Below are 27006 nucleotides of genomic sequence, written 5' to 3'. Positions count from 1 at the left end.
TGAAAAGGCCACATAATATAGGATTCCAGCTATGTGGCATTCCATAAAAGGCAAAACTATGGGGATCGTAAAGGATCAGTGGTTGCCAGGGTTGGTTGGGGGTGGAGGTGGGGATAAACAGGCAGAGCACAGAGGATTTTTAGCTCAGTCAAGTACTCTATATGATGCTATAATGGTGGATACATGTCATACATTTGTCCAAACCCACAGGATGTACAGCTCCAAGAGTGAACCCACATGAACTATGGGTAGTGATGTGTCAATACAGGTTCATCAATTATAACAAATATTCCATACAGGTGGGGGATGTTGCTAATGGGGGAGGCTGTACATGGTGGGTGGGGTTGGGGGGGGGACAGGGAGTATGTGAGAAATCCTGTACTCTGCTCAATTTTGCTGTGAACCAAAAACTGCTCTAAAGCTTATTAATTAAAAAGAAAAAACCCACTGCAATTGAGAGGTTTGGGCACTTCCATTTTGGCCAGCCCGGGGGCTCATGGATGGCAAGACAGCCAGTGCCCTCTTGGCCCTCCCTGCACCTGCTCACACTCTTCCCTCAGCCTTGAATTTTACTTCCCCCTTTCCTACCCACCAAAATCCCATCTGATGTTGAGAGTTAGCTGAAATACCACCTCTTTTCAAAACTTCCTTGGCTCCCCCAGGAAAGAACAGCAGCTTTGGAGTCAAAATGGCCCTGGCTTGAATCTTCACCCTATCAGGAAACAGCCACGTATCTGGGAAGTCACGGACATTGTCCGAGTCTCAGCTTCTGCCTTTGTGAAATGAGGATGATAACAGTATCCAGCTCATGAGCCCATGGAGATTAGATAAAATAATGAAGGCAGAGCTCAGCACAGTCCCCGGCACATGGGAGGCTCTCTAACAAATGGAGCCATTAGATTTAATAGCCCTTACCCAGGGCCTCCACTGCACTTGCCTGTGCCTTTATTATAGTGCTTATTTAATTGGCCTGAGGAAGGCAGATATTGTTTACTGAGTATACTGTGACAGGCTCCGAGGGCTGTAAACACAGATAATGGGAGCAAAGAAAGCGAGGAAGGGGTGCTTACTCTTCTCATAAGGCCTCCTTCCTGACCCTGGAACCAGGTGGGACTGGGGTACTGGGGGCGGGGGGGCTAGGGCCAAGCCAAGAAGATTCTGCTCCTGATTAAATGCATGGGGGCACACCCCTTAGAGATGGGCTGGGGGACCTGTACAATGTGCAAATGCAGACACTACATGTCTCTCAAAAGGTGGGGCTCCTGCATTCTGCTGTGAGGTGGAAGTTGGGATGTCTAGGCTCCTTGCCCATATCTGATTCACTTTTCTGACCCTGGAAAAGCCTCTCCACTCCCCCATTTCACTCCCACCCTCTGGAGCATGAGGGATGCAACCTGTCCTCTGGGCACACAATAGGCAATTAATTGGGTCATGTCTCTAACTGGCTTCTCTAATATAGGAACAATATAGTCCCTAAAGCCATTCCAAAAACCCCACCTTTCTTATGGTAGTGATGTACATATGGGAAGTTTCTTCAGGCACTGCCCCCCCAACTCTTTCTCCCTGTGTGTCTGTCTGTCTCTGTCTCTGTCCCTCTGTCTCAAGCTACCCAGCCCTAACTCCAGATGAGAGGCTCCGTGGGAAGCAGGAAAGGAAAGAGAAGAGTTGTAAGTGATTCTGCAGCTCTTTCCAGTTTCTAGCAAGGGATGGGCAGTATCACAGCCAGTTTGACAGAACTGAGAAAGAGAATATTTAGATTGTAAAATGCTATGAGTTCCAAAAAGAGCCACTTGTGGGAAATGGCATCCCAAGAGTTTGGCCACAAAACTTTGAGAAAGGAAGGTATAAACCTTTGCTGCCCCCCCCCCCCACAGTGGCCACTAGCCACAAGTAGCTTCTGAGTACTTGAAATGTTCCAATGGTCCAAATGGTCCAAATTGAGATGTGCCACAAGTATAATCATGGATTTAGAAGACTTCGTATGAAAAATGTAAAATATTTCATTAATAATCATTTTATATGTATTGAATCGATTAGTTTGGATTTATCGAATTAAAATAGGCTATTAAAGATATTTTCACCTGTTTCTTTTACCATTTTAATGGGACTGCCAAAAATTTTTAAATTACTCTGTGACTTGTATTCTTTTTTTTTTTTTTTTTTAATTTTTTTTTTCAACGTTTATTTTATTTTTGGGACAGAGAGAGACAGAGCATGAACGGGGGAGGGGCAGAGAGAGAGGGAGACACAGAATCGGAAACAGGCTCCAGGCTCTGAGCCATCAGCCCAGAGCCTGACGCGGGGCTCGAACTCACGGACCGCGAGATCGTGACCTGGCTGAAGTCGGACGCTTAACCGACTGCGCCACCCAGGCGCCCCTCTGTGACTTGTATTCTATTGTTATTGAAGTCTCTCCTCTGGGCTTCGTTTTTGTCTTGGTATAAACTATGTTTGGATGCTGAAACCTTTACCATTTATCATGTATCATCTGGCTCACCGGCTCTCCAATCTACTCTGCTTCCCACCAGCACCACACAGGACCAGCTGAGGGGGGCTGGAGTGGGGGAAGGCCAGCAGGACATTCAGTGGCTCCTCCCTCAGACCCTTGAAGTTGCTAGGACCACCCCTCCTCCACCCGCAGAGTTACATGGAGTCTTGAAATGTCTACTCTCTTCAAAACAAAGACTGCCCCTTGAAGACCTGTACTGACCCCTCATCCCCATCTCCTTCAGCTACCTCATCACCTTCACACCTGTTGCCCCTGCTGTGACCATGACCGTGCTCTCCCTTGGCTCTATTTGCATTCTTACCACTTCACCATCACCTCCTCTCGTGGAACTGCCCTGTGTCCTTCTGCTTATACACTGGACCATCTCCTCCCTGTCTCCAGGGATGAACCCAACCAGCATTTGTTGCCTCTGATGCTGCATCCAATCTCTAAGCTTCCCTGAGCTGAGGATTTTGCATGGCCAAGTTCCCAACTCTATTCTGGCAGCTGGACCTACAGCAGCCAGACTGCAGGGCTCAGAGAACCAAGTAACAGCACTGGAAAGGGGTGAGGCCACATCGCCTGCAGAGGCCAGTCCTGTCTTACCACGATGCGGGGCGGGGGCGGGGGGGGTGAGAAAGAGTGATCAAATGAAGGAACAAGATACCCAACTTACCCAGCACGGGAAGCATGGTTCGCTTAGCAAGGAATGATAAAACAAAGCACCAACAATAATAATAGCTAATATATATTGATGATTTGCTCAGTGCCACACTCTAAGCTAAGTGCTCAACATGCACTGCCTAATCACATTCCCATGGCATCCCCATGGGGCTTAGATAAAGGGAGTAACTTGTCACCAAGTGACAAGTGTGTGGACTCAGGCAGGCTGCCTCCACAACCCATACCTGGAACCACTATGCTGCACTGCTTCCTCATAAGCATCACCGTTCAGGCTCTCATTCACCCATTCATTCACTGGTTCACTCATTCACTGTGCATACACTGACAGCCTTTAAGAAATGTACCAGGAGGTGGACTCCCATCCAGCATCTAGGCTGGCCAGGCCCATGCTAGGTCCTCGGGCTATAAAGAGGAGTAAAGCACAATCCCTGAACTCAGAGATCTCAGGTTTTCAGCAACCAAGGGAGATGTAGGAAAGCCTAACTCTGTCTTCAGATCACACTGTTCTATAGGCAGAGAAACTGAGACCGGGCAGGAGGGGAAGGATAGGTCAACCTCAAATCTTTCCTGACTTAATGGGGCAAGTGAAGAGTCCGCTTGCATTGTCTAACCAAACCAGGGTTTGTCATCCAGCCCCACCCTTCCCTGGAGACTTTGCAAACATGCTGTGTCACTTCTTGGCCACAGGTGCTCTTGACAGACTCAGCATGTCTTCTGCCTGGATCCCCATTGGCTGCTCTCGTAATGCACAGTGGGAATGTCAACACTCAAGTCAAAACTCAACCATTCCAGAAACTCTACTTAATTTAGACACACATGTCCTACATCCTTCTGGATTTGTGGGCTCACATTTCCACTATTGTAGCATACACTTGAATGCTGCTTTGTACATGTTCTTAAATTTCAAATATGTATACATTAGCTCCCCAACATGATTCTGAACTTCTCAAAGGCAAGGATTAAATGATTTTCTTATATCTCCAAGCATTTGGTAGGAACCTCAGCCTGTGTGAATGCTGATGGCTTGATCCACTGCACACAGACATAATGGTGTGTGTGTGTGAGTGTGTGTGTGTGTGTGTGTGTGTGTGTGTGTGTGTGCCTGTCTGTCTGAACCAATATGTACAGCAGAAGTATTTATGAGTACAAGTATCAGTGTAAGTATGTGTGGATGAATTCTTCAGCTATTACAGTTATGGAAGCTTAGATACACATCAGCACAATCCGTCAATTTCCAGACGTTATCTCTCATGATAATTTCCTGCCAAATCTTTGAGTTGCAATTAAGAAAGTAGATAATTTGAAACATTTTCCTCTGCATGTTGAGATGGATTATAATCCTAATTTGATAAAGACTCTTAATGACTCATTAGCCACCCTTGGCTTCTCCTCAGGTCATCTAACTTCCCAGGCACTGGGAGGCAGCAATGCTCAGGCCATTACATGTTATTGCTTTAGTAGCACTAAAATCAAAAGACACTACAAAGCCACAATGGCGACACTACAAAGCCACAATGGCGTGCCACAGTGCCACAGCACCATAGCCCTTGAATTCTCTTTTCATCAGCTCCTAGATTTAGTCGTCGGATTTTCTTTTCCTGGCTCTGAACAAAGCCTCTAATTTGCTGATAACCAAAATGCTCTCCCTAGGATCTTTGCACACTGCCCTAAGGCTTTGTAGCCTTCCCTCTGCATAGATAGCAGCAGAGGGAGTCACCATCCTCAAACCTCTGGCTCCTAGCCCAATCACAATTTGTTTCCTAGGAAGTGATCCCCAAGTCCAAAGGGTAGGGTTCCTGGGACCAAGAACTATTTCAAGTTGTTTACGGATGATAACTATGTAATAGCTCCCTTTCTTCTTTGGCTGACCAGGGATCAGAAAGCCCAGAAAGCCTTTAGGGAGGTTACCCAACCCATTCATTCCCTTCTCTCCTGACAGAGTGGCACCTCTTCCAGTCCCAGGCGTAAGAGCACTTATTGGGATGAGCACCGGGTGTTGTATGGAAACCAATTTGACAATAAATTATATCAAATAATAATAATAATAATTAAGTGTTTCACAGAAGCCAAAGCCACAGTTTTCTTTGGGTCACCCACTCTAGAATTTCAGAACCCAGACTCTCAGAAAGTTCTTACTCATACACGGACTCATGTGAACATGTGTGCAGCATACACGTACAGATGTTCATGCAGGATGCACATCCACACATCACAGAAGCACAGAGACAGCATGCATACGTGTGTAAAGATTTCTTTGAATAGCCCTTGACCCTGAGATCTGGTAAGTGAGTAAGGAGGAGAGGGAGGCTTAGTCGATCAGCAAACATATCTTTTCTGCATGCCTACTACACGCTAGGCACTGTGCCAGGTGCTGGGGCACAATGTGGCACAGAGAGGAGAACCTGGTGGTGACCAAACATAGCTGGACCAGTAGTTACTGCGCTCAGGAGTTGGAGCAGGTGGGGGTGGCATCCGTGGTCCCCATCAGACTTCTGAGCCAAATTCCATTACATTCCTCCCGCATGTGTGTTCTCACCCCTGTCCCTGCTCTACTTTATCCCTGTTGTCTACAGGGTAGGCTTGGGCGAGATAAAAAGCCTCCACTCCCCCACCCTACTCCCGCCCTGCACTTTCGATCAACGTGACAAATGCTCTCTGGGCAGGACCCCTGAGGCTGTCTTCACTGCCACCCACCCCTCCTTCCTTCCCAATGAGTCCAGGGAGATCTGAGCAGAAGGGTGATGGATAGCCTTGTCTTATTGTTCCAGACTCCGAATCCAACAGGGGCCTGGGAGAGCTGTATAAATCAGAGCCTGGGCTGGGCTCTAACCAGCGTGAGGGCTCAGCAAGAGGAATGGAAAGCGAGGGACCATAAAACTGTCTGTGGGCTAAGTCGTTTCATTTCAAGTCAGGGCCAGGGAGAGAAAATGTTTGGTTCTTGGGAGACAGACTCATTTGAAGAGGATGGATAAGCTGGTGGAGGTCTGCCTGTCTGCATGCTCAGAGAGAAGGGGCCTGAGAGAGGCTGGTCCCACAGGAGGGCACTGGATGAGTCCTCGTTTCGGTGTTCACTCATTCCACTACTCAAGAGGGGTGGGGTATGCTCATGTCCCACACTCTGATGACGTTTGGAAAAATTAGTCTCTAGTGAAGATAGATTTTTCACCCCAGATGGCTGAGAAACTATAATTTTCCCTTCTTTGAGCTAGGAACAGCAGCGTGGGGGGTGAGGGGGGGGGGGTAAAAAAAAAGGCAATGCTGGGCATTGCTCTAACCAGCATCAAACCAGGATCAGATAGAGGGAGGAGTCATTCCCATTTCATTTACCGAAACTTGAATGGAGCAGCTACTGTGTATCAGACATCGAGCTGGGTAGCAGGGGGCACAGAATCATGTGGCCCTGCTCTCAAGGAGCTCCTAGTCTAGTGGGAGAGACAGAGAGGCAGTCTCATAAATCAGTGGCATGTAATTCAGTGGCCATTATCACAGCACCTATGACAAATCGCTGCACTTACTGATTTGCCTGTCATTCTCTCATTAGACTGGAAGCTCCTTGAAAGGAGAAAGGGAAGGAACCAATATTTAAGTGCTAATTATAGGCTCCCAATAGGCACTTTATAGTCATTTTATATCCACCATAACACTTCATGGCATATCTTATTATCCTCATTTTACAGATAGGAAGATTGAGGCTTAGAAAGGTTAATTCACTTGCTCAAGGCCAAAGATAGTATGTGGGAGAGCCAGCACTCAACCCAAGTTGGCATGTTCCCACACACTGCCCCGAGTTTCACTCATCTTGTGCCTTTAGCTCCGGAAGCAGTATCCAACTCAGGAAGCTGTTGATTATACAAGGGAGGGAGGGGTAGAGAGGAGTGTGTGGCTAATGTGGGGTGGGTGGGTCAGGAAGACTTTGCAGAGGAAGGGATTACTGAACAAAGAGAATAACAAGTAGAACAAGTAGAATTGGCCAAAATGACAAGAGATGAAAGTCAATGTAGGTGGAAACCACATGTGTAAAATGACATGGAGGCATGAAATAGCATCATGTGCATTAGCCATCTATTCAAAAGTTCCCTGCTGCATCCATGACCTCCTCTACCCCTTCAGTTCCAGGCCTAAGGAACAAGAGCTCAGCAGTGACCCAACAGGACATCTGTACTATGCAGTGCAGTATGTTTCTTTTGCCGTTATTGTTGTTATCTTTCTTGGGACTAGATTATAAGATCCAGGTAGGATCCAGTCTGCTTTACTCATAAGTATAATTCCAACTTCTAGAATGGTGCCTGATTCATTTTGGAATGAGTGACAGAAGTGGACCAGGAAAAGGGGGTGTTCTCTACATCTCTGCCTTCCCACGAGGCTGGTATAATTGGGCCAGACTAGGAGTCTGTTTGGGGTCAGGGAAACCATTTGAAGGCCAGACAGGCATTGAGATGAAGTGAGGCCCAGGGTTCTCGAGCAGTTGGCAGAGGCTGGCCCTGCCTTCTCTGTCTTCCCTGCTTCCTCCTCTCTAGTTCAGGAGCCAAAACTAGGATGTGGGCTCAGAGAAAGGGGGCCACAGAACTGACCTTGGACCTGCCCCTAATCTTCAGCTTATGCTAACAGGATGGGTCTTTGTGGGGCAGAAGCCTGAGGAACACCAATATTTAAGGAACAACACAAAGCTGAGGAGCCTACAAGGGAAACTGAGGAGAGCCCAGGGAGCTGTGAGACCCAAAATGACACCCAGTCACCCACCCATATTCTTCTATAGCTTAGTGGCTATCACCCCACAGAAGCCTGTGGGTCACCATTCAACTTCTAGAAATGACAAAGGCATCAACCAAGGACAAGAATGACAGAGGAAAAAAAACAGTGGGCTAAAGAGTTTCACAATTAGTTTTAGTTTTAGCTTTTGTTTTATTTTTTTAAAGTTTATTTATTTATTTTGAGACGGTGGAGGGGCAGAGAGAATCCCAAGCAGGCTCTGCACTGTCAGCATAGAGCCTTATACGGGACTCAAATTCAGGACCTGTGAGATCATGACCTGGGCTGAGATCAAGAGAAGGTTACTTAACGACTGAGCCACCCAGGAGCCCCCACAATTAGTTTTTTAAACAAAACAAAGAGGGAAGATTGGTGTTGGATCCACAGAAAGAGTAAAGTCACAAGCCAAGGGCCTACAGTGGGGACTGATTCACTCTGCAGAGCCCTGAAAGGTTCAGCCCTCAGAGGCTCTAAGCACCATGGTCCTGAGGCCAGACACCCAGATGGACAGGGGGCATTGGTAGGAGCTCTGTTTATAAAAGGGGTTTCTACTCTCCCCACACAGCCAGTAAGCTATATTTCTTTACCCTCCAGCAAATGAGACTTTTCTTTGGAGGAACTGAATAAGAACAATATTGGAGTTGGGAACACCAAGTATGGTGGAGGGTGAATGAATTAAGGGAGATCTGCATGCTAAACTGTGTGACCTTTAGCCCTTTCTCTGGCCTTGCTAGCAACTCCCCCACACCACTAACCAATGGATTGGAAGATTCTTTGAACAACTGAAAAGCTACAGAGAGAACTCCAGTTACTGATATTTGAAGTTCCTTCAATAAAAAGACTTACTTACTTTTTTTTTTTTATGCTTATTTATTTTTGAGAGAGAGAAACAGAGTGCAAGTAGGCGAGGGGCAGAAAAAGAGGGGGACACAGAATCCAAAGCAGGCTCAAGGCTCTGAGCCATCAGCACAGAGCCCAATGGCTCAAACCCATGAACTGTGAGATTGTGACCTGAGCTGGAGCCGGAGGCTTGCCGACTGAATCACCCACGTGCCCCAAAAGATTCACTTTTCACTTGATCACCCTATGTAAAGTCCACTAGTTAACAAACTGTACCATTTACATAATAAGTTTCCAAAATCAACTTTCAGTGCCTCCTTCTTAAATGTAAATAGTCAAGAATCAGAAGATACTTAAAGAAAGATTCAAACTTGATAAAAGGAGACAGATATAACCAGAAAAAAAGATCTGACGTGATAGAGATTTTGCAAGGAGGAATAAAAAAAAATTCAAAAAGGGCAATAACACCAATAGGAAAGGTTGCATCCAAAAAACAATAAGGGATTACAATAAAAAAGAAAAAAAATTAAATGAAAAAAGCCTCTCTGAAATTAAAAATATAACTAAAGTTTTTTTCAAAAACTCATAAGATTTAGAAGACAAAGTTGAGGAATACTTCCAAAGAGGGAAACAAAAAAGAGAGACTTAAATAATAGGAGAGAAATAAAATACATTAATATAATTATCCCAGCACAAAGAATGAAAAAAAGATATCTACCAAAGCCCACCACCATCATCATTGTGATTTTATGAGACTGACATGCTGCCTACTCAACTTAGGTAGCCAGTTATTCTGATTTTAAATCAGGAGGGATAAGTAAAAATTCCTACAATCTTCTAAGGAGAAAAAGAAACAGGTAAAGGAAACAAGAATAAGACTATTAAACTTCTTCAAAAGTAGCATTACGTGTTAAAAGACAACAGAGAAATGCCTTCTAAATTCTGAAAGAAAATATTTTTAAATCTAGAATTCTGTATTCAAGTAAATTATCAATCACACATCAGAGTAGTGTAGAGATATTTCCAGATAGCCAATGACTCAAGACAATTACTTCTTTTTTTTTAATTTTTTAAAATGTTTTTATTTATTTTTGAGACAGAGAGAGACAGAGCATGGGCAGGGGAGGGGTAGAGAGAGAAGGAGACACAGAATCTGAAGCAGGCTCCAGGCTCTGAACTGTCAGCACAGATCCCAATGCGGGGCTCGAACTCACAGACTGCGAGATCATGACCTGAGCTGAAGTCAGACGCTTAACCAACTGAGCCACCCAGGAGCCCCAAGACAATGACATCTAAAGTACTCATTCTTAAGAAATTATTGGAGAGGGGCTCTAGGCTGGCTCAGTCAGTAGAACATGTGACTCTTGATCTCAAGGTTGTAAGTTTCAGCCCCACATTAGGTGTAGAGATTACTTAAAAATAAAATCTTTAAAAAAGAGAAATTATTGGAGAATGGAAGTTAGCAATTTAGTTAGGTGATAATGTAATAAAGAAGACAGAGAATTCAGGAAACAGGGACTCCAACATAAGAAGGCAGTAAAGGAAATATTCAAAATGATGGTAAAGGGAAACCTCAGAATAATAGTTATGTAGTATTCTAATTCTAAAATCAGCCAATCCAGATTGGAACAGAGAAACAAAAGGTTCTTAGAGAGAAAACTGTAAGGGGAAAAATTGAACAGATGAGCTTGAGTGTATGCAAAATAGTATTGCCAGGTATGTAGTAGAGTTGTTGAACCATTAGAAAAAAAATAATTATAAGCACATTTGGACATCAGATCAATAAAAAAGGAGGCAGTTATTAACTCCAGGAAAAACAAAGAATTGTACAAAAGAGGACACATAATCACAGTGCGCTACTTGATGCAGGAGTAAATAATATTTGCATAATCACTAGTATATAAACACTAAACATCAATTTAACAAAAAAAAAGTTTATGTTGGGAGAGATAGAATGAAGGGGACATGCAGGGATGGCATTGGGGGAAACTAAGTTCTCATCTACCATGACAGAGAGTCAATATATAATTTCGAGGGGCGTGTGGGTGGCTCAGTCAGCTAAGCGTCCGACTTCAGTTCATGTCATGATCTTATGGTTAATGGGTTCAAGCCCTGCCTTGGGCTCTGTGCTGATGGTTCAGAGCCTGGAGACTGCTTCAGATTCTGTGTCTCCCTCTTTCTCTGCCCCTACCCCACTTGCACTCTGTTTCTCTCTCTCAAAAATATATATACATTAAAAATGTTTTTAAAAACATGTATAAAATATATAATTTCTAAAATTAATAAATCAAGAAATAGTAATATAAGCATATTATTTAAAAACACGGCAATATATACAAATGACAAACGAGCTGTAAGAGTTGAGGTTGACTGCCTTGGAGAATGGAACATGGGAATGTGAAAGGCTGAAGCAAGGCAACTGCTGATTTCCAAACTATGCATATATATTCTTTGATTAAAATGAAAATTAAATTTTTGAAAAAGAGTCTCTATGGCTCACATACAGTCCAGCTTAGTAGCTTCTCATGATATAACAACAGATGATAATCTGGGGCCAAAGTTCTGACCAAAATAAATGAAGCATTTTTATGTCAGTGTCTGCATATATCCCTTGGATATATGGAGACCTGACACAGTGGCCAGTGGTCAATAGGCTTCAAAGATTAAGAACTCCGATCCTGACCCACAGTTGTGGACATTACAGGCAATTCTCAAACATATCATATTTCATGTCTGGACATGCTGGTCTCTCTGATTAGAAGAAACAAACCTCCCAAGCCCCTAACAAGGTGAACTTCTCTTCAACCTCTAAAACTCTTCTCAGCTATCACCTCTCCTAGAAAGTCCTTCCTGATGCCTCCTCTCTGAAGAGTTACTTGTTCCCTCTTTCAGCCTACTTCTGAATCATCTGTGTCTCCATCCAGCAAAGCATCCAACCCCGTGTGATTCAGTTGGAAATAAGCTGTCTCTCCAGCTACTCTGTGATCCTCTCTCTAGTCATCAGCTTGTGCTAGTTATGCTGCAGGATAAACAACCACAGAATCTCAGTCACTCACCACACAAAGGTTTATCTCTCATCATGTTATATATTGGCTGTGGCTCTGGCTCCACTCCATGTTTTCTCTTTATGTGGGTCTTATTCTGGACATGCCATTCTCCTGGCAGAAAGAAAAGAGAAAATGTGTGTGGGACCACAAAATGTTCCCGAAAGCCTCTGCTCAAAAGTGACATATCACTTCTGCTTAATTTCCATTGGCCAAAGCAAGTCACATGATGAAGTCTGATGTCAATGGCACAGATAAGCATAATCCTGTCACAGGGAGAGGCAGTAAACAATAGGGTATAATAATACCATCTACGACAATCTGCTTGGTGGGACCCACATCTTATTTTTATATCCTGCACCTAACACAGTGTTTGGCACCAAAGTAGTATTCAAGGCATCTTCGTTGACTTGAACAGAATTGTCAAATAATAACTTAGCCTCATATACAACCTGAGAACAGAAGGAGATTTGAAAAGGGCCTAAAAAAATGAAAAGGGCTTAATGTAGAGCTGGAAGGGTACCAACAAGCTCATGGTATGTGGAACAGCACTGAGTTTGGAGCCGATACACTTGGGTTTCAGGTCAGACTCTGAAAGTCATTTCACCTCTCTGGGCTCATCTTTAAAATGAAGGAGATGAGGGCACCTGGGTGGCTCAGTCAGTTAAGCTTCTAGCTCTTGGTTTCGGCTCGGGTCATGATCTCACAGTTCGTTAGTGTTAGTTCGAGCCACACATAGGGCTCTGCACTGACAGTGCAGAGCTTGCTTGGGATTCTCTCTCTCTCTCTCTCTCTCTCTCTCTCTCTCTCTCTCCCCCTCTCTCTGCCCCTCCCCTGCTCATGCTTGCTCTCACTCTCTCTCAAAATAAATAAATAAACTTAAAAAAAATAAATAAAATGAAGGTGATGAGGTAGAGGATCTCTAGGATCCTTTTCAGTTTTAACCTTTTGGGAGTCTGTCATAGAACACCTCAACCTGGTTTCCTTAGGACCTGCTTGCCAATCTGCCGACTTCTATTACGGTACCCAGTTCTACAATTGAGAAGAAAATAAGCCCCAAAGTCACATCGCAGGCTAAAATGAATTTCTAAAAACCGAAAATTCGATGATGACAATAAAAGAAAATAAAATTACACTTCTGAAATGAATGTGTTTTCAACAAACATGTTAAGTGGCAAATGTTTTCTTTAAAACAAACCATTTTCTGTTTTGAGCACATTGTTCTAGACAGAGGAGAATCCATTACACGAAAGCTACTTATCACGACATTACAGAGGGGTGATTATACATCTGAATGTCCCCACTCTGAGTTCTGGTTCACAAATGGAAATCATCACATAAGTAGAAGCCATCTCACACATAGTGAGAGTTTGTTGTTTGTGGAATGAATAAATATGTGTCTTGGCTGAACTCCTTGGGTTATTGAAGCTATCATTACCAATCCAATGCAGCCCTATTGCTCTGTATCTGGACCTAGTCATACTTATTTTTTTTTTTAAGTTTTTAGGAAAAAAAAAATCTAAGAAAGGGTTGAGAAATCCTGTAGCTCATGGGCTGATGTACTAAGAGAATTATTTAACAGCTACTGGGTCCTAAGCCCTGTGTTCTCAACAGTAGAAAGCAAATATTGTGATGATCCTGTTTGATTAGAGAAATTTGTACTCTTAAGTTTCCACCCATAAACCACAGATGTCAGCCCACGTACCCACCACCACCAGACAATAACAACATGTACATATCATTCACTGTATGCCAGGACTGTTCTGAGTTCTTTACATATATTAACTCATAACAATCACAGCAACCAGAGGCAATGGGTACTGTTACGATCTCCATTTTACTGATGGGGGAATCAAAAGTACAGAAAGGTTGATTAACCTGCCCAAGGTCACACACTGACTGGCGGGGCTAGGCTTTGAGCCCAGGCAATCAGGCTCCAGAGTCTGTTCTAAAGTCCCCTCTGCATTATATTGCCTGGGGGTGGAGCATGCTACCAAATGAGTTGGGATCATTCTTGGATATAGATGTAGCCTGGAACCATAAGCATACCATCACTCCCTCACCCTTAAAGACCCTTCCCACCTGTCCCTGCACCAGCCTAGGAGACTGTGACTCCCACCCTCTGATCGTGGGTGCAGTGAGGGAAGTGAGTGTGACTAGCTCCCTCAAATACCAGAAAGGGTAATTTTTCAGGTGTATATCATCTGTCCTTATCCATTTCCAAGTTTCTGGACTGCATGTCCCCTTGCCTGGATGAGTGTCAGGAAAGGTAACTGAGCCCTGATACAGCAAGGTCCAGTTTCTAGTTGCCAGAGCACTGCAATCAGCAGGCAGGGCTCTTTCCTATAAAAACCAATCAATACTGTCCCATCCCACATCCTCAACCTTTCCTGCTCCTCGGTCTATAACTGCTATTGATTACATCAGAGCAGGGAAGCAAATGCCAAAATATATCAATCACCAAGGTGGCAAAGAGACTTTATTAAAACCATTACACCTTCTTCTATTTTCCTGCCCACCCCTGTTTCCTCAGCCCAATGGCCATTTCTTTTGGAAGGTTTCCAAGAACTTTGCAGACATGATCTGATGGCTGGTGGAATTTCCTCTATTTGGGGAAAATTTAGACCCAGAGAAGGAGCAAGAACAAGTCCCATGGTGAGAAGATGGAAACCAGGTGTGTGAAAATATGTGCATGTGTCTGTGCGGTATATATATATGAAAATGTGCACGTACATATGTTTGTTTAAAGAAAAACCTAGAACTTAGTCACATTTCAGAAACATTTTGTAATTATCGCTGAAATTTTTACAAATCAATTCCTTCTGGTCGCTTAATGTCCTTCACTAAGTGGTTTAATTGTGAAATTTCACTTTATAATTGGGTTCATTTTAATGCAGAAAGAGGTAGATTTGCATAAGCAAATGACAAACAGTTAACAAAATCCATTAGCAGAGAAGCAGGAATCCGAAGAGCCACACACCCTGGGTTGTTGGTTTCCAGTCAAAACCTGTGCTAAGGAAGTTGCTGGCCAAACCCAGACCAACCTCTGCGGCCCCTAACCAGACAGAGGGGAAGGACGAAAGGCATTTCAAATGCCTTCATGTATTATTAGGATAGCCTGTCAATGTGGCAGGAGAGACAAGGTGAAGGAAAATTTTTGCTTGTCAGTGAAAGACCAGATTCTTTGCAACTCCAGGCAAGGATTTAAAAAGGATCACCAGTTTTACCCAGCTCCTTGACAGTTCTTTTTCCAGGTGAAGAGTCCTGGACTCAGAGCAGAAGGGAGTAGAGAGACTCTGATTTCTGGTCCTCATTCTGCCACTAACCAGCAAGGATCTTCCTGCTGAGGCCTCCATTAGATCGTATCTGAATATCTGTTTCTTAAAGCTCCTACTATCATTACCAGTAATTGACAAATTCTTTCACTCATTCACTCAACAAATATATATTGAGTCCTTGCTAGGAATGGGTCCTATAGACATTACAGAGAATCACAAGGAGATGGGGTGAGGGCTAAGCTAAGAAATATAAATAAACAGTAGAGAAGGTCCTGCCCTCATGGAACTGATGTTATGGACTGAATTGCGTCCCCTTAAAGTTTACAGGCTGACAGGACTAGTGTCCTTCTGAGAAGAGGAAGACACCGGCGATCTCTCTCTCTCCATGCACACACAGAGAGGATGCCATGGGAGGGCGCTGTGAGAAGATGGCCAACTGCAAGCCAGGAAGGCATGCTGCACCAGAAACCAACCCTTCTGACACCTTGATCTTGGACTTGCCAGACTCCAGAACTGTGAAAAAATGAAGTTCTGCTGTTTAAGTCACCAAGCCTGTAGTATTTTGTTGCAGCAGCTGGAGCAGACTAATACGTCAGGGGAGGAGGGAAAGGCACAGTACTATGCCAAGGGAGCACAGACTGGAGTGCCTTGTCCAGTCTAGGGGACGAGGGAAGGTTTTGCAGAGGACCTGCCACCGAAAAGGTCAGGAGAACTGGCAGGGGAAAGGCGTGAGGTGGAGGGCAGTTCTTGGGACAGGGCACTCACGTGTGTGAAGACCTGCAGGTAAGAGGAGTAAGTTCAGTTGGGGGAGCCAAACACACTTCTTTGTGGATGGAGCCTGAAGTATCAGAGGAAGAGTATAGCAAGAGTGGGGCTGAGGAGGTAAGGGGAGCCAATTGGGGGAGGTTTCATAAACAAACATGTCCCTGAAGATCGCTGCCCCCCCCCCAAAAAAAAAAGTAGGCTCCACACAAGCATAGAGTCCAATGCAGGGTTTGAAGTCACAACCTTGAGATCAAGACCTGAGCTGATATCAAGAGGAGGACTCTTTGGGGCACCTGAGTGGCTCAGTCAGCTGGGCATCTGACTCTTGGTTTCGGCTCAGGTCATGATCTCGTGGTTCGTGAAATCGAGCTCCACACTGGGCTTTGTGCTGACAGCGCAGAGACTGTTTGGGATTCTCCTCTCTCCTTCTCTCTCTGCCCTTCCCTGCTCTCACTCTCTCTCTCTCTCTCAAAATAAATAAATAAACTTTAAAACCTTAAAAAAAATAAAAAAGAGTTGGACCCAGGTCACCCAGGCGCCCCATCCCCAAAGATCTCAAAGGCCAAGGAGCTGCCATACTTATTGCAACTTTGGACTCATGCCATTGACACGTCCAATTCTGAAAAGATGCCAATATGGGTTCTGCAGGCACAGAGTAATAGTTAGCTTTTCTTGCCACCCTAGCCAGTGAAATCTCTGTGTGTTTGCATATGTTCCTTGTGGAAATGCTTCGTTTCTTTATCCACAAGCTTCCTCCTTGCCTTTTGAAGCATCTTCTGGGACAGCCTCTTCTTCAGGTGCTTGCCTTCTGTTCTGCAAAATTCCTCTGCTTTTTGTTAATAATTGCTAGTACTTATTGAGTTAGCTAATGCCAACCACACACCAGGCCCTGTTTTATGTATATTAGCTTTTTTAATCGTCACAACAACCCTATGAAGTAGATTCTGTTAACTCCAGTTTATGGATAAGGAAACTGAGCACAGAGAGATTAAGGCACTTGCCTGGGGCCACTCAGCTAGATGGAGAAGCCAAGATTAAAACTAGGGCAGTTTGGCTCTGGTGTCCATACTTTTAACGACTACTAGGCTCTATTGTCTTTGGGGCAAAAAAAAAAAAAAAAAAAAAAGACCGAGAAACTGAGGTCAGTCAGGTTCCCAAGGGCAGTTGAAGTCTGGGGGTCCTTCTGATTCCAGAGGAGGAATCAGAGGATTCTGATTCTATGCTCTTAACCTCTTGAGGGAATGAAGAAGCAGCAGCTGGCTTGGGGAGTGACTCAGGAAGTAGACTAGATAGAACTACCATGGAGTAGTTGAAGAAGAAGGAAGAGAGAGAGCTGGAGAGAAGTAGGAAGTTGCAGTAACACTCTGGTTTCTGGGTAAACCATACAACCAAACCTTCATCATTTTGTGCCATTTCATTCAATTGTTCACTCATTCTCCCAGCCATTTAACAAATGCTTATTGGGAACCTATTCTGTTTCAGGCATTGGGTTGGGAAAGTGGGAAAGAGGAGCAGGTGGGTACTGAGAATGGCCATGAACCTCACCAGCACCTTCCCCTTGCCCTCATCTGAGAAGTTTTACATTCATCTAAGAAGGACTTTACATTCGAGGGGGTGGAGTTGATATATAAATAAATTCAACACATTATTACAGTGTGATTATATATATCAATATATGCCCATCTATCTATAAAGCATTAAAAGGAGGACAGCCTATCTCTGCCTAAAACAGGCAGGTAGGGCATCGCTTTGAAGAAGGTCCCCTTTGAGCCAGCCATGAAGGATGATAGGAATATCCTAAGAGAGGAGCTGGGCTCCATGGAGCTTCCCTGGAAAGTATGTATGTAGCAGATCCCCAAATTCCTAGAACAGAGTCATAGAATTAGAGAACATTCATACTGAAAGGAGGCTTAGAGGTCACCTGGCCCCACCCCTTTATCCACAGATGGCAAAGTGGGGCCAGGCCTGGGGTGAGGCAAACCAAACGTTATGGGAGCATTTCCTCTCACGGCCCTGCGAGTATGGCCCAGCCTTAGCCCCTGCCCTGGAACTGAGGCACAGCTTTACTGGGTTCAAACAACCAGTCAAGGGCCAACAGTACCTTGCAAGAACCCCAGCCACCTCCACCCCAATTTTCTGCGCTTTGTGATTCATGGGTTGTGTGGAGAGCAAGGCAAATGGAAAAGAAGATGGAGAGGAGTCTAGAAAGTCACCATGATTTCTGGCTTGTATTACTGAAGAGACAACTCTAAATGTCCACCTCCATCACCCTTGCACTCTCAAGTTCCCAGCTTCCCCATCCCCAAGGCTTTTTTTTTTTTTTAATATTTGTTTGTTTGTTTGTTTAGAGGGAGAGAGAGAGAGAGAGCACTCACGCAGGGGATGGGTAGAGAGAGAGGGAGAGAGAATCTCAAGCAGGCTGGTGATGTCAGCACAGAGACCCATGCAAAGCTCAATCCCAGGAACCCAACCAGGAGATCATGACCTCAGCTGAAATCAAGAGTTGGATGCTTAACTGACTGAGCCATCCCCACCCGCAAGTCTTATATTTAAAAGTAAGGATATCTTTCTCGTAATGTCCTTCCCTCTCCTCTCTCTGCTACCCACTCTTCCAACGCCACACCTCCCCAACATTTCTTTCAGCTTCAGATTCTCTTTTCAGCTGGCCGCCAGGAGCCCTGCAAACGTCCACCACGAAGGTCGCAGGGATGCAGTTCAACAATCTGCCAGCAGGGGGAAGGCCTGCCGCGAGCCCCGATGCTGCCCAAACCTCCCAGCCCCCAGCCCAGTCACAACTCCTTAGAGATGCAAATTGAGAAGCAGCCTTCCTAACCCGAGAGGGCTGCTAATTCTCTGACGAGTATGCAGATTTCCATCCTGCCTTTGCCTGGGTTTATTTGTTTTACTTTGCAATAAATTTAATACAGACTCCCTGAAGCAGAGAGGCAGATGGACTATAAACTCTGCATTTTGAGCAGCCTTAGTTACTAGGTTAGTGTGGTTTTTGATCCCTACTTAAATTATATCTATGAAATTTGACATGGATTTGGGTCTGGGCTTTGCTGGCTCCTTGGTGCTCTGGAGCTGCTTCTAGGGAATTTACAAGGGTTGATTTGATTATTGGGACTTTAATTTCTCACGGAGGCTAACGAGCAGGCTGGGAAGCCTGGCTGGGGTCGAACAGGAAGATGGGAAAGTGAGAAGTAAGTTGGGTTGCTACCTGCCCCAGTTAGGCGGGGCCAGTATTGTTTTCCCACGCCCCTGGCTGGGCCCTAAGTCAGACAAGCTGAGGACCTAAGGCAGGAAGCCTGTGCTGCTCCCCTCCCCAGGGAGAGTCACGCAGTCCAAAGTGCCCACAAGAAGTTCAGAGTCCAGGAAAAAAAATCAGACGCACATATGGGGCAGACATAACTAAAACATCCATAAAGAAGCATTAACAAGAACGGGGTTAAGCTGGCATTGTATAACAATGTAAATTGGACATGGGGGGATGTGGCAGAGGGGAGAAAACTGCTACTCACCCCTCCTATTAACACCTTTGCCTCACTCATGCTGCAGTGTGCAGCCTTCTCCCCTGCTGCCTTTCACAGACTGCTGAAGAAAAGGCATAGCGAGCTAGGAGCGTGACAAGCTGGGTTCTTGTCTCAGCTTCACGGGGTACTTCTTTGTTCCAGTGTTCCAATGTTGAGTAATATGTTTAATTTCTCTGAGACTCGGTTTCCCTGTCTGCAAAATCAGAATCGCCCGATTATTACGAGGGCCAAGTAAGATAATCGGGGTAAGAATGCCTGTATGCAGCAAAGGATGAGACCAGAAAAAGTGTGTAAGGGACAGGTGTCCTTAGACAGTTGTGATCAATGATAAGAGTAGGAAGCCCTCGGGACAGGGGGAGTCTGTGAAGGGAATTTCAGTGAGACCTATATCTGTTCTATCCTTGTACCTAAAACCTGTCAGTGGGCCCTATGCCCACGGCATGAGTGGGGCCCCCAAAGGCAGACGAGGTGCAGTGGCCAGCTGCCTAACTTGGTCCTGCTCACCTGCACACGAAACCTGCCTGCCAGCAGAGAAGGACCGGCCAGGGCATCGGAGAAGGTTCAAGCAGCAGCAGATTCCAGGGACTGTTGTGCACGCCTCTGAGGGCCTGGGCCACCCTGGCAGTGGGAGATGGGCAGAGAGGTGGGGGTGCAGCCTCACCTTGCCCCAAGAGAAATCCCAGAGCCCAGGCAGAGCCTGAGACAGGAAGGGGAGGCCAGCCCCCCTTCCTCTGCCTCCCTTCTCTGCACCTCTGCATCCTTCAGCCAGAGGCTGAAGCAAGAAAGGGAACTTGAGAGGGTGATGAAAGGAATGTGTTTAAAGAGCTAAGAAAAGCAAAGGTTTAGGAGTCACCCAAGTAAAGGGGCAGAAAGAAGGAAGAGGGCAGATAAAGGAGAAGAGGAAGGAGCCAAGGACATGTTGACATTTGTTCCTTCCGCGTAGGGGAGAATCCCCAGAAAGGAAAAGAAGTACAAGAGGAGCAGAGTAGAACCAGAGAAAGGAAACAGCCTGATTCCCATGGAGGAGGGGGTGGGGTGCAGGGGAGGTAGAGGCTGAGCCGAAATGGAAATGAGGGGCTTGGTCACCATGGAGAGAGAAGCTGGAAGCTTGGCAGCAGTTTGTCTATTAGGAGGAAAGGAGGGGAATCAAAGAAGCTGTGGGCGTGTCTACACACACAACCGAATTGGAAAATAACTAGCTGAATTCAGCCCAAAGCAGGGGATGGAGGGGGATGGGGGCGGAAAGACTGGCTAAATTCTCTCCAAAACAACAAAACCTGCCCCACTCTCTTCTCCATCCTACCTGCCACCCCCCACCCCAATAACGCACTGAATTAAAAGTGAGCTGTCAAGATCCTGTTAAAGGAAATTTGGTGACTTCCCACCCCCCAAACCAGAAGCAGTCTGATGATTTGTGTGTGCAAGGGAAAGGAAACGGAAGGCAGCAGAGACAGAGGTAGGGCGGCAAGGAGGGGCAGGGGTGCAGGCGGAAGCAAGGAGAAGCAGTCAGACACCTTGGTCTTCAGAGAACCTCCTGAGGAAGGATGAAGAAATGTAGCAAGTACGAGCCACAAGGCCAAGAGGATGACCACACAAGTTCTCCGGAACTGTGGCAGGGGCAATGCCACCCTGAGACCCACTGCCAGGCTTCTGCCTGACCCTGTGCATAAGAAAGGCTCACACTGGCACTCCTCCAGGTGCACCCTCCCCAGGGCCGTTGGGCAAGAGCCTTGCTCCCCCTTGCAGGTCACGTTCCACATACCCAGGCAGGCAAGGACGGCTGTTTGGGTGAGACTGGAGGTGGAGTGGGGGGTATGCCCCTGCCCAGAGGGTGCGGGCAGATCTTGGGAGCGGAGACACTGACCACAAGGCTCCTCACAGTGCGGAACGATGTGGTGATAGGACTGGGGGACGTGGTGCTTGGCCGGGACCCCCACTTGCATGCTTGCCTTGGCCAGGAAATGTCTGCAGCTGTCCTCAGCAGAGGAGAGCCCGGCTTTACACCTAGAGATCAGGACACTGAAAAAAGTAAGGAATCCAAGGCTGCTATGGGTTAGAAGCCCAAAGGGCAAAGGGAGTGAGAGGGACACACAAACCCTGGGCCTGTGTGGTAGAGAGTAGAGAATTCATACCAGAATCATTCACTGTTTATCCAAAATTCAAAGTTGACTGGTTGTCCTGTGTTCTATCTGCCACCCCTCCCTAGGGCCAGAGGGGTTGGAGTGGTGGCCACAAGGGAATGTCACAAGGTAAATGAGGATGGGGACCGGCACAAACTAAGAGGTCAAAGTCCTTCTAGAACTAAAACATACCAGAAGGCCAGAGTCAGACCAGTACCTTCCAGTCTTGGATGGGGTTGTGACAAGCATGTTCATTTTCAGAGACCCTGGGCTAAGTGAAGAGAATGACCAAATCCTCTTTTCCCGACCAATGACTTTAAGATAGAAGCAGGATCAGGGCAAGACATGAGCAAGTCTCAGGGTGGGAGGTGGTGGGGAATTTCTCTTCTGCACCCACTGGAACCCCAGAGGCTAGCCAAGTCTAAACTGATAAAGAATTTCCTCCACAGGCATCTTGCCCCGGTCCTTCATGTTGAAAAAAAAAAAGGGGGGGACACTTTCAACAAAAGAAGCCTGCAACCAACACTTTTTCTAAGTACTTTATTTTTTTTTTAATTTTTTTTTTCAACGTTTATTTATTTTTGGGACAGAGAGAGACAGAGCATGAACGGGGGAGGGGCAGAGAGAGAGGGAGACACAGAATCGGAAGCAAGCTCCAGGCTCTGAGCCATCAGCCCAGAGCCCGACGCGGGGCTCGAACTCACAGACTGCGAGATCGTGACCTGGCTGAAGTCAGACGCTTAACCGACTGCGCCACCCAGGCGCCCCTCTGAGTACTTTAAAGTTTACACAATTCTACACTATTTTTCTGCTCTCACCTACACATCTCCTAGCACAACTGATATTTTTTAAAGTCCTTTTCAGAATTTAACCTTTCAGATGCTGCATTCCAGGAGGAAAGTAAATAAATGTGTAAATCAATAACAACCCTACACTGGTTTTGAACTCAGTTATGAACACAGAAGGAAAAAAAAAAATCAGTGCCAAATGAAAAAGGAGAGACTCAAAGGAGGATTTCTTTTAATCCAAAAAAGTTTTACAATGGTGTAATCAGCAATAGAGAATAAAATAAAATTAAAACAATAATAATAAAAGAAGCATACCCAGCAGTGTCCTGTTAAATAATTGGATGAGATTCATCAGGGCAGCAACTGGTGCTGAGTGTTTTTTAATTTTCTCCCTGCTGGATATTCTCCTCTCATGGTGTCAACAAATAGATTAACTACTTGTCAGAGACGGGGCCTTCAGAGAGCAAAATTGAATTCTTCAGTATTTATTTTCCTCTTCATACCTCCTCCCCAAAGAGGAATATCTGGGCATTTTTTAAAAGATTCCCCCCACCCTCCTCAAAAATCAAGAAATGATTAATTCTGTCCATGAGGATCACTTGATCATATCGTGCAAGAAGTTAATTTCACCTGGGGCGCCTGGGTGGCGCAGTCGGTTGAGCGTCCGACTTCAGCCAGGTCACGATCTCGCGGTCCGTGAGTTCGAGCCCCGCGTCGGGCTCTGGGCTGATGGCTCAGAGCCTGGAGCCTGTTTCCGATTCTGTGTCTCCCTCTCTTTCTCTGCCCCTCCCCCGTTCATACTCTGTCTCTCTCTGTCCCAAAAATAAATAAACGTTGAAAAAAAAAATTTTTTTAAAAAAGAAGTTAATTTCACCACAGTGCACACTGGATTCAATAAGAGGGTTTAAGAAGATGTACTCATTGCCTCTCCTTATGAAGGACTCAAGCTTGAAAGGGCAGACCCAATACTTACTACATCTGTGGCAAGCGCAGGCCAAAGGGCACCATGGTGTTTTCAACAAACCAAGGTTTCACAGAAATTTGAATCCAGAACAGCGGGGCCCATGGCTCTAGGTGAACCGCATAAAAAAAGAACTGAGCAGGGGCACCTGGGTGGCTCAGTATGTTAAGTGGCTGACTTCAGCTCAGGTCAAGATCTCACAGTCCGTGAGTTCAAGCCCCTCAACAGGCTCTGTGCTGACAGCTCAGAGATTGGAACCTGCTTCGGATTCTGCCTCCCTCTCTCTCTGCTCCTCCCTCACTTGCACTTTGTCTCTCGCTCTCTCTCAAAAACAAACATTAAAAAGACTTGGAGAAAAAATTTAAACCCTTTTAAAACGCATAAAAAGAAGATCCAAATGAATGCAGGAACGTATCATACCCTGGAAAGGATGAGTTAACTCTCTACAACGTCAGTTGTCCCTAAATTAACCTGTAAATTGAATCCATTCCAATCAAAATCTCAGTACATTTGGCCAGGAGACAGGGGTGGAAGAGTATCTGTCAAACATTCTAAAATTTACGAAGAAGAACAAGGGTCCACTAATGGTAAGATGGCTTTTTAAAAACAGCAGAAAGAAGACACGCATCATACTAGAAATTGAGAAATACTACAAAGCCAGCATTATTAGAACAATGTGGTACTGGCACAGAAAGAGAGAAGCAGGCCAGTGGAATGGAAGAGTGGGTCCAGAAGCAGGCTGACAGGTGCATGAAAACTTGCATATGATAAATCTGGCATCATAAATCAAAGGGCAAGAGAAGACTTATCTCATAAATGGTAAAATAAATTTGAATCTCTATCTCATTAATGAATAAGAAAATAAACTCTACATGGATTCAATCCCTGAATGTGAAAAGGTAAAATCATAAATAATAGAAGAAAATACATGATCGTATATTGTGACCTTGAGGTGGGAAAAGATTTTGTGAACAAGATGCAAAACCAACACCATAAGGAGAAAAATGGATGGATTTTATATCAAAGTTAAAGATTTCTGTTTGGTGAAGTATACCATCAACTGAGTTAGTGTATAGATGAGTAGTACCTGGAAGAAGACATTTGTACCAATAAACGATCAGTAAGAAAATGCTTAGTAAAAAAGAAGAAACAATAGAAAAATGAACAAAGTAGGTAAATAAGTAGTTCATAGAAGGAGAAATCCTAAGGTCAAACAAATCTTTGAAGTAATATTTAATTTCACAAATGATATGAAAAACACAAAAGAAAAATAAGATACCACTTTACATATAATAAACTAACAAAAAATAGAAAGTCAGATAATACCAGGTGGTGACAAGGATGTGGAGAAACAAGCAGGCTAATAAATGGGAAAACTGGTCCAGTTCTCTTAGAGAGAAGATTGGTAGGGCTTACCAAAGTGAAGAATACACGGAGCCTGTGACCCGGCACTGGCACTGTGGGTACACACACCCTGGAAAAAATCTCACACAGAAGCACGCAATGTCCATCATCTTGCTGATGGTGGAAGCAAAATGGTGGAAGCCGATGGTGGCAATCTGGGTATCCACCGCCAAGGAACCGGACAGGTAAGTAATGATAACTACAAATGACGAAACACCATGCAGTGGTAAGAAGGAATGAAATAGATCCACATAAGGCAACATGGATAGGTCTCCAAAACAGAGTTGGGATGGGGGGTTGGGGAGAGGAGAGATTTATAGCACAAGACAACTTATGTATGTTTTTAAAAGACACAAAGCAACACCACATATGTTTCAAGGACCATGCAGACGGATAAACTTATGGAAGGTGGATTAGAAGGTTACATGCTACAGTGGATATTGAGGTGCTCCACCTATACCCCTCTTCAGGGCCAGTGCACCTACTCCTCCACAACTGCTAAGAGTATTAGTGCTGAGGCTCAAGGCTGCACCCATCAAGGGAACTGCCTCGCTGAAGCCTATGCCCCTTCCAGGGGAAGTGGTCAATGGTGGCTGATGCAAGGATGTACAAGGCCTGGTCCCTCCTGCCTTGTTTGGGAAAACTCTAAAGGGCCACGTCAGGTGCATAGTTTCCAGGATCTCAGTTGTGGCCTCAGTTGCACAGAGGGGACCAACTTCACCTTCGGTCCCTCCCTGCAGTCCTCACCTCCTGTGTCTGTGTCTCCCGAGGGCCCTCCTGAATGGACCTGCACATAGGCCCCCGTCTCGGAACTTTCTTCCTTCCAGAGAGCTCTGTCTAAGGAATACATGAAATAATCAAGGGTGGGAGCAGTTACTGAGGAAAAGGGAAGAGAAATGCAGCTGGGAAAGAAATGAGACCTCAGTGAGCCTAAGCGAGGTCTCATAGGACTAGTGATGGCAGCATACCATGAACTGAGGAGCACGATCCACTCAACTTTGTGCACCCAGAGTCCAAAATGCAAAACATAAAATTGAAAACATACCAACTGTCTGTGGACAGTAGGCAAGCTGCCTCCTCCCTTATTCACAGTGCTCTGTAACTAAACACCAGTTAATCTTCTGCCTGTGGGCCAGTGGTGAGCAAGGAGCGGGCTCAGAAAAAGGGAGATAAATGGGCAACGACTTCTGTTTCCCCAACCCTTGTAGCTAGGGGCAACCTCAAGAATCAGGAAGCCAGGGATTCCCTTTGGCTCAAGTCCATCATGGCTGCGAGGCTCTAGGAGAGATAGTTACATCACACTTAGCATGGGAAGGTGGAAGTAAAGGGGTGTAGTTTATGTGTGGTGGTGTGGGTGTGAGAGACAGAGACAGAGACAGAGAGGCAGACAGAGACAGAGAGTGTGTTTCCACCTCAGGCATAGAACAGCCCAAGATTTCACAAAGATACAGATTCTATTCTTTCCATTCACTCCAGCACCAGATGGAGCAAGAGATCTTTATGGCACTTGCGGGAGGGGGTTACTTACCTCTGGGGGAGCAGCTTTGTCTGTCTCTGAGCCAAATGCCACACTGACTTCTGCTTCCCATCTTGCCTGCCTCTCCCCTCCTCTGACTCTCCTACTTGATATTTCTGTTTAACAGAAACTGCTTCCCTTCCTTGGGACTTGACCCAGCCCATCTCCTCTCCACAACCCTCGCCCCCACTCCCGCCTTCCGCCTCCCCCTCCACCCCCATCTCCAGAGTCCTTTGCCCTTTTCGGAGTCTACAGGGATTAGCTGGGTTAGCTTTCACACACGCAGACACTGAAGCCTCATGTGGCTACAAAGAAAGCAAAACTGATACAACTGTGTGTGCCCTGGGAAGAGTCTGTGGAATGTTCAGGAAGGCCACTCCGTGGCTGACCAGAGGCTGAAGTACCCAGAGTTTTCTCCCTTCCCATTCAAAGAAAAATAGGGAACTATGTTTGAAGGAGCATAAGTAAATTATAATGTGAATTCACCAATCTACCCTTTCCAGAAAATATACTGAGCTCCTACTACATAGCATGTAAATATGTTTGGAAGGCAGGGACTTCCAAAATGAGTAAGATGCAGTCCTTGGTCTGCATAGAGGTGACTGTCTGACCAATATCTATGAAGTAGAGGGTAATATGGAAGGGGCAATAAAAAAGTTACCCCCAAATGCTCAGATGGTTCAGAGTAGGGTAAAAGTCACATTAGAAGGAAGAATCAAAGTTTTCCTAAACCACATAACTTTTAAAACAGCTTAAAATTGATGGATAAAATTTGTTCATATACTTTTAAAATTAGTTTTAAGGAACTTAATGCATTTGAATATAATGTAATGCAT

At 45.3% G+C, this 27006-nt stretch overlaps 1 protein-coding gene across 3 annotated transcripts in view; it reads right to left on the bottom strand.

Annotated features, from left to right (window-relative positions):
* The window catches only part of PKNOX2 (PBX/knotted 1 homeobox 2), a 284066-nt gene extending 272159 nt beyond the window's left edge, over nucleotides 1–11907 (bottom strand). For 2 of the 3 annotated variants that reach the window (XM_030333207.1, XM_030333206.1), the window contains exon 1: nucleotides 11818–11907. The gene's annotated coding sequence lies outside the window, so the exon portion shown is untranslated. The remainder of the gene's footprint in view (nucleotides 1–11817) is intronic. The other variant, XM_030333201.1, reaches the window with a different exon arrangement.
* Between the last annotated feature and the right edge of the window lie 15099 nt (nucleotides 11908–27006).

The sequence above is a fragment of the Lynx canadensis genome, chromosome D1, assembly GCF_007474595.2.
Source record: "Lynx canadensis isolate LIC74 chromosome D1, mLynCan4.pri.v2, whole genome shotgun sequence".
In the NCBI taxonomy this organism is placed as follows: domain Eukaryota; kingdom Metazoa; phylum Chordata; class Mammalia; order Carnivora; family Felidae; genus Lynx; species Lynx canadensis.
This window is presented reverse-complemented; position numbering and strand designations above follow the sequence as displayed.